This window comes from Pipistrellus kuhlii, unplaced genomic scaffold (genome assembly GCF_014108245.1).
Source record: "Pipistrellus kuhlii isolate mPipKuh1 unplaced genomic scaffold, mPipKuh1.p scaffold_m20_p_14, whole genome shotgun sequence".
Classification (NCBI taxonomy): Eukaryota; Metazoa; Chordata; class Mammalia; order Chiroptera; family Vespertilionidae; genus Pipistrellus; species Pipistrellus kuhlii.
In genome coordinates this window covers 33,080,147-33,097,669 of record NW_023425449.1, presented here as the reverse complement: position 1 = coordinate 33,097,669, position 17,523 = coordinate 33,080,147, and the positions used below count along the sequence as shown (strand labels likewise).

Genomic DNA, 17,523 nt, shown 5'->3' with positions numbered 1-17,523 from the left:
CTAGCACAGGCAGTCCTCAGGTTACGTTGGGCTTGACGTACGTTATTTCATGGTTACGTCACCATCTCCCATTTATTTATTTTTAAAAAGTTCCATCATTTCGATATATGTACATATGTGCTTTATGTTTTTTTATCATTTATTTACCACAAGTAAAGGTCAGGAATTGTCATCTTTATTTTAAATTTTTTTACTGTTCCACTCCATTACTGCTGTGTGTGTGCTCCATGGGAGTGATGTAGGTTCTTATGTGGGTGGAATTCAAGGTGAAAATCACGTTACGTTGCTGTAGGAACGGGTCTCCGCCATAAACCAAGGACCTACTGTATAACATAGAGCTTCCTCTAGTGATGAAAATGGCAGTTCTTGATTAGTTGAAATTCCTGGTTTGTTTTTCATTGTCCAACCAACCTACACTCTTTTTCCATTTAGTTTCCATTCACTGGAGAGCAGTTACTGTGCACACAGCAAAGCAGGGATGTGTGAAGTGGACAGAAGCAATGTGTGTGGCCTTTGTCCCACCCACATCTCACAGGGCGGTAGGAGAAATGGCAGATAAACATTAAGTTACATAAATGTGATTACAAAGTAATGTACTAACAAATATAAAAGGATGCATTGTAGTAGGTGTACGGTGTGGGGAGGGCGATGGACACTGGGCCCACTCCTGTCCTTGACACTCTTGACCTTGTGGTTATCTTGCTATGCCATGTCCTAAGACATTACAAAAGGAACAGCTAGAAACGAAACACAGAAATAAGGGTATCTTTTGTTGATGAGTCTCAAATGGCACAAAGACAGAAAACTAACTGCTGGTTACAATTTTAGTTGCAAGTGTCTTGAGAATGTGGACTGTTAATGGTGGCTACATTCCAAATCTGGTCCAAGCATATTGTAAATTTCCCTCCTTGGTGCTTTGTATAATGCATGAGTTTATACAAAGCAGCAAGTACATTCTTACTGATTTTAATTTACCTACTCGAGTTTAAGAAGTTATATCTAGTATATTCTCTAATTGAAAACAAGTACCTCAAGTTGATAAAGCATAAAAAGTGGTTAAGTTTGATGATATGAAAAGTATTACAAAATGTATTACAAATGTAAGAATATTATAGGAAGATGTCTTTTTTTTTTTTTTACAAGTAGTTGCAGGTACATTGAACAGAAAGAATAGAAAAGGTCCAGTTTTATTGAACATCTAAAGTCAGCCCACCCAGAGGCCCTTTTATTCTTTTTTTTTTTTTTTTTTTTTTAATAAGTTTTTATTGTTCATATTATTACAAATGTTCCTCCCCCTCCCCACCATTGCTCTCCTCCACCAGGTTCCCACCCCACCCTCTGCCCTTTCCCCTCTCCCCATTGTCCTCATCCATAGGTGCACAGTTTATGTTCAGTCTCTTCCCATGCCCCCCTCTCCCCTTTTCCCCAAGAATCGTCAGTTCACTCCCCTTCCATACCTCTGATTCTATTATATTCAATAGTTAATATTGTTCATTCAGATTTTTTTAATTTCCTTGGTTTTTAGATTCACTTGTTGATAGTTACGTATTTGTTGTTCATAATTTTTATCTTTGTTTACTTTCTCTTCTGATAGAACCCCCTTCAGCAATTCATATAAATCTGGTTTGGCGGTGATGAACTCCTTTAGCTTTTTTTTATTAGTGAAGCTCTTTATCTGGCCTTTGATTCTGAGTGATAGCTTAGCTGGGTAGATTATTTTTGGCTGTAGGTTCTTGCTATTCATCACCTTGAATATTTCTTGCCATTCCCTTCTGGCCTGCATGGTTTCTGTTGAGAAGTCAGCTGACAATCGTATAGGTGCTCCTTTATAGGTTACTACCTTCTTTGCTCTTGCTGCTTTTAATATTCTCTCTTTGTCTTTTGCTCTTGGAATTTTAATAATGATGTGTCTCGGTGTGGTCCTCTTTGGATTCCTTTTGTTTGGAGTTCTGTGCGCTTCCTGGACTTGTAAGTCTAATTCTTTCCCCAGGTTGGGAAAGTTTTCTGTCACTATTTCTTTCAGTATGTTTTCGATATCTTGCTCTCTCTCATCTTCTGGGACCCCAATAATTCTGATGTTGGTTCGCTTGAAGTTGTCCCAGAGGTTTCTTACATTATCTTCAATTTTCTGGATTCTCTTGCCTTCTAACTTCTGTGGAGGAGTGTCTTCTGGCTCTTTATGTTCCAAATCTTTGACTTGATTCTTGTGATCTTCCCTTCTGTTTTTAGGACTCCGTAAAATATTTTTTATTTCAGACAATGTATTCTTTATTTCTTGTTGATCCCTTATTAATTCTAGTTGATCTCTTTTCATATCCTCATGGGCCTTATCCATCTTTTCTAGGAAATTCTTGAAAAACCTTATAAGCATAGATTTGAACTCTATATCCAGACGCTTCTTGTCCTCCATTTCTTTCGTTTGTGATCTATTTTGTTGTCGCATTTCGCAGTTACAGATGGGACGGGGTTTCAGGGTGGAGCCTGCAGCTTTGGCTTCCGTCAGCCCCGCCCTATGCGGGTCCTTCAGTGCTCACTGCCGGCGCCTCTGAGAGAAAGGTGCCCTCGATTTTCGCCTGCTGCCAAACAGTCTATGCTCTCCCCCAATGAGCCCGGTATTGGGGTTCAGTTCAGTTGGAAGTGGAGTTGGAGGTGGCGTTCACAGCAGTCTGGAGCCCCTGTCTCCTTCCCGTCAGGGCAATCTCGCGGCCCAGCCGACCGTCCCTTCTCTATGCGCAGTGTGCGCACCGCTGGGACCTCCTTTCGCCGCTTCCCCGGGTTCCGCCTTAGAGCCCGGCTCCCTGTGGCTGAGCCTGAGTCCCCGGGGTCTGGCTTAAAACTGGGGTTCAGAGCAGTTGGGGGCCCAGCACAGTCGGAGCTTTTCTCTCCTTTCCGCTCAGGAACGCCCGCCAGGCACTCGGCCTCCCTCCTCTCCGGCTCCGTCCTCTCCGCGCGCCGCGTCTCCGTACCTTGGGCTTTTCCAGCTCCTCCGCGCCTCCTTCTGGTTTTCTCCTTGCTTCTCACTGTAGAATTTCCAGTCAGTCAACCTTCCTGTAGTTCTGGGCAATGTCCGTTTTATATTTTAGTTGTATTTTATTGAAATTGTTGTGTGCGGCTGCGGCTAGGTGTTCACCTGGGCGCAGCCATCTTGGATCCCCGGCCCTTTTATTCTTGATAACACTTGACTCCAGTCTACTCTTCCTCTTCAATTTCCACCCCCTACCTCCCTACGACACCTGTTCTTCTCTATGTGGTTTTTTTGTATTGAGACAATTCACATAAAGCACTTAGGACAGTGCCTGTCACCTGGAAAGCTGTTTTTTAAGATTAGCTTTTATCTTCCTCATTCTCCTCCCTCCCCTCCTCATCTGCTTCTAGTCCTCATCTCCAACTCCTTCCTGAGTTCAGGTTGAACTACATTTCTGAAAATGTTAGGCCTACAACTCCTCCGAGCTCCACCCATTGCCTAGGCCAGATACTCAACTCCTCTTTTTAATTTTTCCTGCTATCTCTCATCCATTTTGTTACTTAAACTTCTTAACTTATACTGGTAGAGAGTAAAGGCAAAACTTCTTTTCTGAGTAACAACCAAATAATCATTATTCACACACAAACACGCACACTTGCGCGCAGTGAGTACATTAGAAAACCAAGCACTGGATCACTTAGAATAGTCACCGCACACCAGAAAAATCCCATTGCGTGGCTTCATTATTATACCAGACCCAGAACTGGCTGCTGGCACTGTAATTAGTGATAACAGTAGTTATCCTGCCACCCATGGGGTCATATATATATATATGAGAGGAAGGGAGAGGGAGATAGAAACATCAATGGCATCAATGATAAGATGATAAGAGACAATCATCAATTGGCTGCCTCCCTCACAGTCCCTAATGGGGATCAAGCCCACAACCGAGCATGTGCCCTGACTGGGAATCTACAATAGCTATGGCCTCCTGGTTCATAGGTTGATGCTTAACCACTGAACTACACTGGCTGGTTCAGTCCTTTATTGGACAAGTTTATGTAGTTGTTGATATGTGTATGATAATATACTTTTACTAATCTTTATTATCAATCTTTGTGCATCCAGTTGAATATAATGAACTTGTATTAACATGAACCCTATGCTGAGATGCTGAATTAAATTATATTTTCCCTTTACATTGATGTTCAATAGAATATCCTGAAAGAAAGTTAGAATATAATGTGTTTGTAAGCCCTTAACTATATTTGTTGGGATTAGTAGACATTCTGTATTACCACCTACTCCTTACAAAGTTTCATCAATTTGTATTAGCATTAAATATTCAGATCCTCCTAAGGATGTAAGATCTTAACTAATAAATATAAAATTATATTTATAATGTTATATTTACTAAAATAGGAGATTATGGTCACACATTTTTAGGAGTGCTTTGAATAATAATGATCCAAATTTGGTGGGGTCACATAGCTTGGCATCTTATGAGCATTCTGATCAATAGTGGTTTCATTGTATAATATCCATTTGCAGGTGTAAGAACCAGAAATTCTAAAGCACAATGCTTTTTCAGAACAGGGACTCTGAGGATCTGGGAGACATACCCACAGTCAAGCTGCTTAGTCCCCAGCTTTGGCCATGGTGTTAGGGCAGGACACGGGGCAGAGACCACATTTCTCTCTTCTCCGAGGACTCTGATTCTGTTCATGTGGCTGCTTTTGCTGCCCCAATCAAGAAAACCCGTGTGTGTGTGTGTGTGTGTGTGTGTGTGTGTGTGTGTGTGAAGCGTTTCCTAGTATAGAGCATTTCTGGAAATATCCCCTAGCCACTTGCAGTTAACTTACCGTTTCCCTGAGCTACTGGAGGCCACAGCATAGTGTTTTCTGTATCAGCAGCTGCTCATGATCCCTGACTAGAGCAGGGATCTAAGTTACTACAGAAACGTCTTTCATACCTGGATTTTCATACATTTTTCTTCTATTTTAATAGCTGGCTCACGATGCTTAGTTAGCATCTTCCTCAGACATAGGCAGGGTGATACGTACCCCTTCCCTCCCTCTGCAGGGAGCTGTATCTGATGAGGCGTTCTCTCCACACAGCCAGGCACACTCCCGTGTGCAATGAGAAGCCACCAGCAGTGTCATATAAAACCCTCCCGCAGGAAGAAGGGGCTGCTGGGCTGCATAGCGCGGATACTAGCACTCAAACCACATTTTCCTTTGTCCTATTGTTCTTTCTATTGTACTCTAAAATGCCTTCCTTTCAAATCTTTCCCTACCTCCAGCAAAAGAAATATACCTTAGATTACCTCCCAATTTTGTAACATTTCATGGACACTTTATTCAGAAAAATGGGCTCTGCCCTTCTTCCTCACCCATCGGGAAGTAGTTGGAGGATGGAGTATAAAATTCAGAATTCTTACTAGTACATCTTGGCATGAAATGGGGAAGAATTCTACATAAGCAAGCCTGAGCCTAGCTGATCAAGTTGATTATCTAGAACACAAATGAATTTTGATGCCTAGTTATAGGCTAACGTGGGCAGCTGATTCCTGACGTGTGGCCTGGGCCCAAAAGAAACTCCGTGCCAACCAACCTGAACAAAACCAGAGTTTACTTCCTCACCTTAGTGGGAGCTTAAGGCTGCAGCTGGCTCTGGGCACATCTGGATGGAAGGATTTAATGATATCATCAGAACCGGCTCTTTTTTTTTTTATCTCCCCTTTCCTCTGTATTGGCTCCTTTTTTTGAATTAGGAAGGTCCTGACTGCTCTGGCTTACATCATTTTAACGGCCGCTGTTTCTCTTTAAAGAGAGCACTCACCTGTCAGCTCCAACAACAATCACAGACCCACTCATTGGTCCAACTTCTATTTCCCGCCTGTGTTTGAACCAGCCCTGCCCAGGGTCCTGGGGTGGTTCCTAGTCACAGAATGGGCTGTGAGGAAGGGTGTATGTCAGTTCCATCGGGAACTAACCACCTGGCCTGACAGTGAGGATTGTTCGCCTCTATCGGAGACAGGCAGCCAGGACTACAGTTTGTGTGTTTTGTTTCTTCAACTAATTCTTTTCAAGCCGGGAGCCTAGAAAACTGCTGGTGGGAATTATTCAGACACCGGAAATGCCCATAATTAGCATTTTCTTATCAAAGCCACAAATCTGTGTTGAGTGCTCACGCTATGCCATTCATCTCATAGCTAGATGCACTAGCTGTGAGAAAAGACATGTTTTACTCATTTGGAGCTTATATTACCGGGGAGATGATGGCATATACTAGTAAAACGGTAGAGAATAAGCAGTTCTGTGGTTGAGGGAAAAACACAGGGAAAGGGGGCCCTTCCAGGCTGAGAGGACAGCAGGCACAAAGGCCCAGAGAGAGAGAGAGAAATTAACGGAATTAGTCTCTTTACGTGCAACAGAAGTAGTCAGAGACCACAATGGCCAAGGTTAGTGGGCCTGATCACCTTAGAGTCTTTCACTTGCTAAGGAATTTTTACTTTAATCTTGAGTACCATGGGGGTCCATTGACAAAGCTGATGCTGGGAAATGAAATGAGGAAACTTGTATTTTAGAATGAATATCCTGCACTGGGCTGAATAGACTAGAGGAGGGCAAGGCTGGAGGCTGAGGCCTATTTAGGCCATTAAGTAACCCAGGTGAGATGATGGTGCAAAACGAGGGGATGGGTGATGGGGAGGAGGAGCTCTGAGTGATGCTGACAGGTTGGTAGGGAAGTATAAATGGATGCTCAGGGAGGGAGGAATCATTCCAGATTCCACAAAAGACCAGGCCTGTCTCCTTTGGATATCTATTACAGGCTCCCTATGATCCGTCTACATCATTCCATTAACAAAACTACCCTGTTTCCCCGAAAATAAGACAGTGTCTTACATTAATTTTTGCTCCCAAAGATGCACTAGGTCTTATTTTCAGGGGATGTCTTATTTTTCCATGAAGAAGAATACGGTACACATTTATTGTTAAATGAAAATAAAGGAAATTGATTACCTGTATACGGTACGGTAGTACGGTAGTTGTCAACACAAACCAGACAAACTGTGAATCCTACAGTACCAAGAATTTACTCATTTATTCAATGACAATCATGTCATCATCTTCTGGAACATCATCATAACAATCCAATTCCTGAATTTCCTGGTGAATTTCTTGTGACTCCATTTCTTTCAGAATCAGTGGACCAAATCTCTCATGTTTAGCCGGAGGGGGGTGTGGGGGGGCCTTATATTTCACTCAGAAGGAAACCTGTAAGTAGGTCTTACTTTCCGAGGATGTCTTATTTTCGGGGAAACACGGTAGTAGATTTTTCTATATTTACAACAATATGAATATGGGAATGTGCATAGCAGTATTATTCAGAATAGCCAAAAACTAAAAACATTGCAAATGTACATAAGCTGATGAATAGATAAATAAAATGTGTTATACACATACTATAGATTATTATTTGACAATAAGAGGAAATGAAGTACTGATACATGCTACAGTGTGGATTATTCATTTTGGCTATAGTATATTTATATTCTTGTTATTGATTATAAAATTATTTTACTTGTAAAATGAGACAGCAAAATGTAAGGTAGAATGTAATACAGAATGAAAAGTTATGAGATTTTACAATGCCACATGTAGTTGATGTTTATGTTTTTAAAAAGTCTATGTATCAGCATTTCAGAGAATTGTTTTGAAATTAGTTGGTGTACTTATGCTTAAAATTTGGCACTCAGAAATCTTTGCTACAGTATTTTTGAATTAGCTTCTGAAATCCCCTCAATTTGCTACCCTTAATGTTAATCTCCCCCCCCCCCCCCCCCAAGACCAAGTCCCTCATCTAAGAGGCTAGAGGATTTATTTCTCTTTCCTGAGATTTTCCTTCCCTTATCTTTTTAATTGCAGTGCTGTTATGGGTCCTGTCCTCAATTTTTCTCTTCATTTAATTTAGGCATATCCATTTCATATTAGTGATTGTGCCTTTTTGTATTGGAGGAAGAGATTGGTATTCTCAGAGTATTGTAAAATTCTTCTATTTAAATTAATGGCAAATGTTGAAATATATCTGATAATTAGGGAATCATTAATAGAAAGAAGAACAATTCTAAATACTTTCAAAAGTCTTTTCAGTCAATATTTTATCTTCTAAGTTGACAAAAAAAAAACTCTTTAGAAGTTTAATATTATTTTAAGCAGAGTGAACTTATTTTGTGGGCAAAATATTTCTGCCATACCACCTGCCCACATAGCCTTTATAAGTTTCAGAAGTGTTCTTTTTAAGCATAGGAGCCACCATCTATCTAGATATCTGTAACCACTATATAGCTGTAACACTTGCAATTATTTTCAATGGAGAATATGTCCTCTGTTTGTCACAACTGCTCCCTTCTAGTTCTCTGGAAGAATTACCAATTAGAGTCTAGTTCTTTGTGTAATGTTCTAATTAATCAGGAAAGCAAGATTTGCTTTTAAATCCATGTGAAAGCCCTTGCTAATTAGAAACATTAAGTCAAAATTTCATATTTTCTTCACTTAACTTGTTCCTCTTTAATGAGCTGGAGTTTTTTTTTTTAAATTAGAGTAATATTACATTGATTTAATTTGTTTTAATATATCAGATTCCTACATCTAAAATAATTTCTAGGAGTTGTTCATTTGTACTGTCAGATTAGATTATTCGCATTAAAATGGGGTTCAGAGGGGTTCTTTTAAATATTAAATTCTTCCATATTGAAAATAAAACTCAGATTTACATGATTCATATAGTATTTTTCAGTGTACAATTATTTTATCAGCTGAACTGCAAGTATATGTTGATACTTTCTTTGTTTTTATTCCACCCTTGCATGCTTTCCCATAATTCCTACTGAATTTGTGGTGATGACTTCAATTTGCTGGCAATTTTTATGAATAATTAAGGATAGAGTTTAACATAAAGTTTAATAACTGTAATGAGAGAAGTAAAACTGTAAAATGAGAGAATTTTAGAAATGGCATGTTCGTACTTTGTTAAATTTTGGGTTGTTTGCTAATTTAAAATGATCAGAATCACAGATCACTGTTGCCTGCTGAAAGAGCCTTTTTGTTAGATCCACATGGGCTTTTTTAAAAATTTTATTTAATATGTTTCATTGATTTTTACAGAGAGGAAGGGAGAGGGATAGAGAGTTAGAAACATCAATGAGAGAGAATCATTGATTGGATGCCTCCTGCACATCCCCCACTGGGGATTTGCCTGCAACCAAGGTACATGCCCTTGACTGGAATCGAACTCTTCAGTCTGCAGGCTGACGCTCTATCCACTGAGCCAAACCAATTAAGGCCACATGGGCTTTTTATACCCAAACATTTTTAAAAATATATATTTTATTGATTTTGTACAGAGAGGAAGGGAGAGAGATAGAGAGTTAGAAACATCGATGAGAGTCATCGATCAGCTGCCTCTTGCACACCCCCTACTGGGGATATGCCCGCAACCAAGGTACATGCCCTTGACTGGAATCGAACCCGGGACCCTTCAGTCCCCAAGCCGACGCTCCATCCATTGAGCCAAACCGGTTTTGGCGTATACCCAAACATTTTGATAACGTTTAATCGCAGTGTGAATCTGTTTGGTCTGACTCACTATGACAGCTCTCCAGGCCTGAATCCCAGTCATGGGAGACTGTTGCATCCGTGCTTCCATTGTGAACATTCAAGGTGAAATGATTGGGATTAGTGAACACCATGAAAAAAATATAATAGTCAAGTTCACTTAGTGACAGTGAAATTGACATCTTGAGTATGAACACCTTCCTTTTAAATGTGAATTGTTGGGTTATAAGCCATCAATGATTTCGTAAAGGAGTGTTAGAGTTAGAATAATTATTCTAGTCTAAAAGTCTTTGGGAGAGTTAAGTATTTTGGGGAAATTCAGTCTTTTTGCTAAATGTGGAAATAAATATTACTTGCCTATTCATTGGATTTGGAGATAGCCTTCATGCTTTTGTAGTCGACTTCCAACTGCGGAGTGCCAGCATTGTTCAGAGTGCTGTTCTAAGATGTCTTAAACGGATAGAATTTTGTGATTGGTAATGAATGGGAAAATATACTGTAAACTTTTGACCCTTTTTACAAAAAACTGGGGATGTGTAAAGCACCTACAGATGGCGAGATTTAGTGTCAAGATTTAGTCAACCCTCACCATTCCCAGCAATTACAATCAGGTTACACCCTGTACACTTTGGGGACTTCAACGTTGTAATGTTGGATCTGAGTTGCCTTTCGGTACTTGTATTATTAGAAAACTATCAAGCATATTTAACCTAAAAAAATTCAGCTTTAGTTAAATGTTTCCTTGACATATTTTCTTCCTTTCTCTGGCATAAAGTAGTAAGTTAAAACCACTTGGACTCTGAAATTTCTGAGATGTTTGCTAACTGCCTCAGGCTACTCTTATCATCATTTTAAATTACAGGTAAAGTTTGGCAGTAAGTAGTTACTGATTAATTCTTCCCACTGTAATAAACTTAGAAGATTTACAAACAGTTATTAAAAGCCGTTCAGGGGTCAGTTTTTAAATTTAAAATACCAAAGGTAATATTTGTCTAGTAAAATGCATAAATAGCTACATACATTGTATAAGTTGGTTTGCAACTAATATATTTCTCTGTAATATTTCTGGTGGCATTAGAAATGACTGTAAGAACTGGGGATGAAAAGATCATTTTCTTTGAACACATTTATATGTGTTTAATAAATCTCCACAGATTGAACAATAAAAATATTATTATTTTACATTTCCAAAGAGTATTTCTATTTAGGAAATTATACAGTTTTTTTGTTTTGTTTTGTTTTGTTTTTTTTAGCATTAAACATGCAGTTTAATGTTATTTCTAACATGAAGTCCCTTTGTTTGATTGGGTCAAATGAAGGCTTGAAACTATATTATTTATGGTTTCTACAGATGCCCTAACCCCAACCACTAGTGTTTCCTCTCCCTGTGTTCGTTCCCTCTTCACTTACCCTCCCTCTGTCCCCTCTTTTGCGTTGATTTGTAATCTGACTCTTGGGACAGATGTTAGGAGGTGGAGCAAAAGGATCTCTGCTCTCGGGCCAATCAGGAGAAAATTCTATAATCAGGAGAAAATTCTTTGGCCATTTAAAATGGCTGTTATCAAAGGAGACCCACGTGGTAACACGATGACAGAAGCTACGGGAGAAGAGAGTTAGATGCCACCAGGATGTTTCAGAGGAGGGGGTAGGGTTTTTCATGTTGAAGCATGTACTTTGCTTTGACTAAATCTGCCTTGATTTCGGTAAACATCCCTCCTTTTAGGACGAACCAGTGCATTTTAGCCATGTCTGTACCTGCAGCCGAATACTGGCAATGAAAGTTTATAGGCAATTTAAAGATGAGAGAAGAAAAGTGAAAAAGCCTGATGTTCAGAGATCACACAGATTTGGCCAACTTTGAACACATTTTGAAATATTTTTTTTAAAAAAGTGTGTCCTTTCAAAATTCCATATTTTAAGTATTTATAGGTAAATTTCTATACAGTGGATAACAGTAGTCTCCAAAATTTGTACTTTTTTAATATTTCTTTTCTTTTGGTAATTATGCACGTGCACAGAATCCCTACAGATTTCCAACGTCCTTATCCAGTTGACTAGAATCTCTACAAAATACTTTGTGTGGAGAGTGAAAGGGCTTTAGCTGGGACCTTCGTTCACTAGGCGGCGACGTTCGGGAGCAGGGAGAGGCCTGGCAGTGACTGTGGAGGAGCCATGTTTGCAGGCGCAGGCTGAGCCAGCGCAGACACGTGCGGTCGGAGCAAGTGATCATTAGGTCATCCTGTTGCTGCGACGGCCCTGTCCCTCCGCGGGGATCCGGCCACACCGCCCTCCTCCCCCTTTGTCTAAGGCCCGGCAGGGCAGAGCGCTGACAGGATCCTGGTTTTACTTTCTGATGTTGAAAGCACTCACGTGTAAGCTCTGGAAAACATTTAAATCGCTCTGTTTTCTCCATAGTCAAGTCCAGCGGGGGCAGCTTTTAGTCATTTACAGCCTAAGGAGTTGAGTATTTGTTCCCCTAAAAAAAATCTTACTTTATTAAAAGCATTTCATTTAAAAAGGGGAAAGAGCTGCTCAGTTTTCCCATTAGAGAGCACAAAAGAAAGAGGGTAATGACTGCTTATTACACAATCCTCACATAAGCGTCGCCGTTTAAATTTGCAGCCAGAGTACCAATTACAGGTACATTTAGTCGGTTGAAACATGTAAAAATTAATATTAATAATCTCAGTCGCCTTGACAGTACTCTCTGGTGCTTAACTTTGCTCCTACTTCTTTAAGCTTATTATTTTCAATTAACTAAAGAAGGAAAAAGTTCATGGCAAATCTGTCATTTACTGTGCTGCATCTTGTATATAATCAAGACCAGAAGTGAATGTTTACTGTTTGAAAGCTGGCAAAAACTACTTTTTTTTTTTTTTAAAAGCAGATGCATGTATTGCTTTTTTTTTTTTTTTAATGTGACAAGATATATATTCAACATGTATCTTCCTGCACACCACAAACAAAACATTAATTAAATCAGCATTCTAAAGCATATTCATATATTTTTTAGTGGCTAAGTTGATCTGCTTTGAAAAAATCCTGCAAAAACAGTACTCTGCTCTAATAAATATGGGGTAGGTAATTCATCATTGTTGTCTTTATCTTTACACTAATTGCTCATAGGCATGTGAACAAAACAAATGAATTCAAGCATGATTACATATGACGTTCCTTTTGACTAACTATGTAAGCATATTTACTTGAACAGAGAGTATTAATGTCAATTGATTAGACAGATCGGTTTCCTTATGCACCAGAAAAGTAAATGTAAGTTTCTTCAATGAGAGTAACACTAAATAGTTCATTTCCATTTTACCTTATTGTTACTAGAATGGGTAGGGGAGCCCGGTGGCAGAAAAGACTAATGCAGAACTGTTCATCTTCATTTTTTTACTTTTAAAGAAAAATAATGCATTTATATAGCAAAGAAGTGCAGGATGTGTGGGACAGGACTGAACATAATTCCAGGTATTAGGATATGATTTCCACCAGTGACTCGAAGCTGTCTGCCCTATGGTAATAAATAGCTTGCATGTCAGTTGATTGTACTGTAAATCATCTTTAGTTCTTAACATCTTCATTTTAGAGTTGGAAGAGGCTCTAGGAGTCATTTAAATCCTTTGAGTTAAGGCCCATAGTAAACAATTTTATGGCTGTTTCATAGTTACCTATGGGCTGTGCTTGGTCATGAATCCAGGTTCTCACCTTCTCAGTTCAGTGGTTCATGTTACCAAACCATGGTGCCTTCCTAACTGCTTCTGTAGATGAAACATTTTCACTGGTTGCTGTTAGTCAAACTGGTGTATTTACTACAGAGAACAGATCAGTAGTTGCCAGAGGGAAGGGGGTGGAGGGGTAATCATTTCACAATATATGTAAATCAAACAATAACGTGGTATATGTTGAATCTGGCAAAATTACTAATTAGGGTTTTACTTGATATGTGCATATGTATTTTAAAATTTTATTGTTCCACTTACTTAGGTGTTTATTGGTTGCTTCTTGTATGTGCGCTGTTAAGAGATCGAACCAGCAACCTTGGTGTATCAGGATGACACTCTAACCAACTGAGCTACCCATCCGGGGCCTGTGTATATGTATTTTTAAAACCTCTCTTATAGTCTAGCAGGCGTCTTCAAACTACGGCCCGTGGGCCACATGCGGCCCGCAGAGGAGTCTGATCCGGCCCGCCAGGTTTTTTGGGCAGTGAGCGCAGCCGAGGTGTTACAGTAGGAATTAGTAGTTCATATAGTCCGGCCCTCCAGCTCTCTGAGGGACCGTGATCTGGAAACTTTAAAAAGTTTGAGGACCCCTGGAGGGCATTCTTAAATTATTAGATTGAAAATTAAAGTTTCAACAAAGGCACACCTATGCATTTTTATTATGGACAAATTTAGGTTAACTTGCTTTAGATCAGAATGTGGATTATGTGGTCCTGGCCACATGGCACAATTTGTTGGGTGTCATCCTGTGCACCGAGAGGTGGCTGATTTGATTCCAGGTCAGGGCACATGGCTGGGCTGCAGGCCCAATCCCCAGTAGTTGGGCATGCCAGAGGCAGCCGATCAATGTTTTACTCTCACATCCATGTTTCTCTCTCCTTCTCCCTTCCTCTCTCTCTCTAAAAATCAACAGAAATATATTTTGTAAAAAGAATGTAGATATGTGTATGTTGCATGTTGATTAAAGTTGTTAATTGATTTGTCTTTGTTTCTAGGGAAAAATTAGGATTTAAGTTGAAGACACAACCTCTTTAAAAGATTTTCTCTTCTTACATTTATTTGTTTGATGCTACAGTTTTTGTTTTGGCTATAAGAATAATAGAATGATGCCAGTATTTGTCTATAGGAAATAATCAGCACCCCCACGAATGTAGATGCTGAGTACCGTTCCTTTATGGCAAGTGTGTATAAGTGTTAATGAGGATCAGTGGCATGATTGCAGTTGTTATAAGAAAGACCTGTCCGTCTTGGCTATGAAATATATGAACTCAACTTGGAATGTTATGATGCTATTAAGAATTATTTTTTTGCCGAAACCGGTTTGGCTCAGTGGATACAGCGTCGGCCTGCGGACTGAAAGGTCCTGGGTTCGATTCTGGTCAAGGGCATGTACTTTGGTTGCTGGCACATCCCCAGTAGGTGGTGTGCGGGAGGCAGCTGATCAATGATTCTCTCTCATCGATGTTTCTTAACTCTCTATCCCTCTCTCTTCCTTTCTGTAAAAAATCAATTAAAAAAATTTTTTAATTATATTTTCAAGGCTGAAATAATGAAAAAATATTTTTGTAGTGCCATTAGTTAGAAATACTGAGATTTAATTTTATACGACTAATTTTAAAAAATTGGATTTTGTTCAAATATTCCCATAAATAAATAAATCACAGTGTTAAATAATACCTTCAGATAGTGGAAATATAAGTGCTTCCCTCCTTTTTTTTTTTTTTTTTTTTTTTTTTTTTTTTTTTTTTTTTTTTTTTTTTTTTTTTTTTTTTTTACATTTTCCAATTTTTTTCTAGTGAACATTTTTCTTATAAAAATAATAGAAGGAAATAGAATTATAAATAAACATTCTTATAGATAAGCTGAGGAGATAGCTGATAATATTGTGCTTATAGTTTATTTTTAAATACGTTTTTATTGATTTCAGAGAGAGGCAGGGACAGGAAGAGATAGAAGCACCAGTGATGAGAGAGAATAATTGTTCCTCTTCCTCCTACATGTCCCCTATTGGGATCCAGCCTGCAGCCCAGGCATGTGCCCTGACTGGGAGTGGAACTGTGACCTCCTGGTTCATGGGTCGGCTCTCAACCACTGAACCACACCAGCTGGGCGTATAAATATCTACTCACCAGAAAGATATTTATTCAATTTTATTGTTTAACCGGTGAAACTATACTTGTAGTTTTTCCTCCAATAACTGGTTATACTTCCCATTAAAAGCACAGAATTTGTACAGAATTCCTATAAGCTTCTGTTCCGTTTTACTTGCACTATCTCATTTAATACTACAGCCCTTCCAGGTTGTGGTGGTGGAACTGAGACGTGGAGAGGTGAAATAATGTTTCTGAGGTAACACACCTAGCAAGCAGTACAGCCAGGGTTTGAATAGGCCTGGCACCCGAGCCCACAATATTCAATATTATTTAGTAGTTACCTAGACTTTGAATTGTGGTATAGAAAATGTGACCTAGAAAGAAAAGATAGAGGGAAAAAGAGTCAAGTGATACCTAATATGTAAGATTTTGCCTACAAACAATACATGCACACATTTCCATTTGTTGCCACATCATGTAAAAATGGCCGGATTCAGTATCATTAAAGTTAGAGGGTACATTTTAGGCAAATTGGCCTACTGGAAATTAGTTTTCAGAGGTGGGTCTCGGTGAGCTTCCCAGGTCACCGAAGTGGTGAGGCAGTTAGAGATGTGTGGCTCTGCTGAGTGGGAGGGATGGGACTTGTCTATTAAGTCAATTGAGGACAGAGAACAAGCAAATGTTGATTTAAAGAATTAACTCCAGGAGATCACAGGACAGACTCCAAATAGTGGAAATTGATTTCAGGAGCAGCTGTTTCTCAGATGGGCAGCTCTACCTAGCAGGAGCATCAGGGATTTATAACAGAGGTTAATAATTCCTCTGAAAAACGAGGTACGCTAGCTAGTCAATCATTAATGAATTCCCACATGTCCTGTTCCAAGCAGGATGTCAAATATAGAATGATTTTACATAAAGGGAAGTAAAGTTTATTGAGATCATCTTTATTCTAATAAGCAATTTTATAATCTCTCTATTCTTTTTTGCAAAACCATTTTCATTGGCACTTAGAGCTATACATACTTACTGTTTGTACTTTATGTTATAAATAGAACGATAAAGACATTTAAAAAGGGAATACTTTTATGACCTTAAGAGATTATTACTTAATACTTAAAATATTTTAATTGACTATTTTTGGTAGGTTCTCCTTCTTTCATAAACTAATCAAAGACATCTTTCTTCTTATCCCCCAGCAGAAAGGGAATGTATATTTGTAGACTCTTTTAGGAAGTCAAGATATTGGCATTGAAAAAAATAGTCTAAGCAAATATCAGTTGGACATGAGTGAGTAGTGGACACTGTTCTAGCATAATAACATAGGTCTTCTCCTAATTTCCTTGTTCTTCGGAAGAATTGTGATAGTCTTTTCAGATAGCAGTGAATATTTTCATTTTATGGAGATGATTGAGAGAAAGAATTACGGCCAGAGGTGGTAAGTAGTGGAGCCCACGTTTAAACACAGACCTTCTGACTCCAAGTCCATTGTTCTTGCTGTGTAAATGTATGTGTCATAAGAAAATGTTGTCATTATTCAAAGCTCCAAGGATGAGTATTAATTCTGTTTGGTCAAAAGGTTTAGATCATAAAACCATATCATTTCAAATTTCATTTAACCAGAAAATATTTATTGAACCCTGACCACTACAAAGTACTGTTAGTTGCTCCGTGGGATGAAATGAGCTCCTTGTCTGTAAGAAGCTTTTAGTGTAGTTGAGGTTCACATAACTATTAACAGAAAGGCCAAAAATGTTTGAATGTGTGTGTAATACACATAGGCACTCTGTGTGCCCCCAAGACCGTCTCTTGCCACATGCCCACATCTAATAAATCATAGATGAATGAATGATTAACAAATTAGGGCAAATTGGTTAGGGAGGGGTTTATGGGGGACATAGGCCTGTTGTAAAGGCTTGGAAGACAGCCAGGATGTGGATACCTGGGGAGTGGTGGTGCTGGAGAGGCGGCATTCTGGCCAGGAGACACGGCTTGAACAGAGAGGAAAGAGAGGAGGCAGCAGAGCCTTGCAGGGCTTTGAACAGAGCATTGGCCAAGAGCCTGTAGAGGAGTAGGAGGTACCGCTAGCACTACGGCTTTGAGCCTTTTAAATGCTCTGTTCA

At 39.2% G+C, this 17,523-nt stretch overlaps 1 protein-coding gene across 11 annotated transcripts in view; it reads left to right on the top strand.

Annotated features, from left to right (window-relative positions):
• NCOA2 (nuclear receptor coactivator 2) overlaps window positions 1–17,523 on the top strand; it is a 258,144-nt gene that overhangs the window by 98,987 nt on the left and 141,634 nt on the right. The gene's annotated exons all lie outside the window — the stretch shown is intronic.